The sequence below is a fragment of the Limulus polyphemus genome, unplaced genomic scaffold (genome assembly GCF_000517525.1).
Source record: "Limulus polyphemus unplaced genomic scaffold, Limulus_polyphemus-2.1.2 Scaffold523, whole genome shotgun sequence".
In the NCBI taxonomy this organism is placed as follows: Eukaryota; Metazoa; Arthropoda; class Merostomata; order Xiphosura; family Limulidae; genus Limulus; species Limulus polyphemus.
In genome coordinates, this window is record NW_013666133.1 from 407,839 (window position 1) to 409,445 (window position 1,607).

Sequence of the window (1,607 nt, forward strand, 5' to 3'; positions counted from 1 at the left end):
TATTTGCTAACCACCTTAAAGAGACCCCTAGTAGAGGAATGATGAAACTATGATACACTTCAGTCAATTTTTGTCCGTTACTACTTGTTACATACATAAAAGATTTTATTAGTATGTAGATTATTTTGAAATAGAAGGATAAGGTAAGTTAACGATGAGAATTTTCTAAACTATCAAAAGCAAAAATAACGTTCATGTGCTGCATAATATTCCCCATTCTTATTCTATTCGGGTAATAATGTTTTAATTTATTACACAAAGGCACGTTTAAAATTTATCAAACTTTCTTTAAGAACTATAGTTATGTCTTGTTTAACACTCCTTTCTCATCACAAATCATGTCACTACAAGGCTACAGTCTATTAACATACATTAAGAACATTATGTGGTATAGTAAAATATAGGTTTACAGTCTACCTCTATGTCAAAAAAGAATGTTTAAACAATACCATTTAATTCTATAAAGTTTATGATTGTTCAGGGATGTTCACATTTGTCGTTATCACGTGAATGTTTTTTACTAATACATAATTTTGTTTTCGCATCTAACACTTCAATAGAGTTTGGCAGTGTAAGTGACTAAAGTGATCGGGTTTAAAACTATCCTATATGACGGAGAATGTGATAAAGAATAACTCTGTAGAACACTATCCTATTTAGCTTTATTTGTGTGTTTCCCCAACTAACTCCTCCCACAGTTCTGAAGCTAGCAGGATCAATCCTGGAAGGAGAGTTTGAAATCCTTATTTATATGGCATAGTCCTCTACCGGAGGATATCAAATGGTGCTAATCAACCCCCTGAAGTTCACTCAGGCATAATGCTGGTCTAGGAATAGGTTTTAAGGGTCCCTGCACCCCATTCTGGCATCTGATTTTCTGTCTCTGACCCATTTGGGATCCCGGGGGGTGTAATGTTTGGTTTTAATGTATCTCTGTAGCTTTTTCCAGCTAACCCCGCCAACAATTTTGGAGCTAGCAGGACTAAACCTAGCAGAACGACTCGGGGTAGCCGAGAGGTGTCCTTATCTACATGGCGAAATCTCCCTAATAAGGGGGAAACAAAGGTGCTAAAATGAGTCCAGATGGTCATCCAGGCATGATGGGAGTATAAGAGTTGGTTTTCATGGTTGCCTAACCTGAATATGGAATCATCGGACTTTGTGTTCTTGTCCCCCTTGGGGTCCTATTGGTGTTATATTTGAGACTATGTTTATAACCCTACTCACAAGCTAGCGGGACAAACTTTTCACACGCGATTAGGTACCACGGAAGGGTATTCTAACCTTGAGGTAGCTATATGAGTAATTGAGAATAATGGAGAAGCTTGTTTGGTACGTGGGAGTCTCCGTATTTGATGAGGGGTCTTTGAACCTCGCTGCTGAGCCCGAATATGTTTACTAGCAAATCAAGTATAGTATATCGCTGCACCACGTAGGTGAGGCCGGATTCAGCGTAATTGTTTGTTTATTTGTTTTTTGAATTTCGCGCAAAGCTACACGAGGGCTATCTGCGCTAGCCGTCCCTAATTTAGCAGTGTAAGACTAGAGGGAAGGCAGCTAGTCATCACCACCCCGCCGCCAACTCTTGGGCTACTCTTTTTACCAAC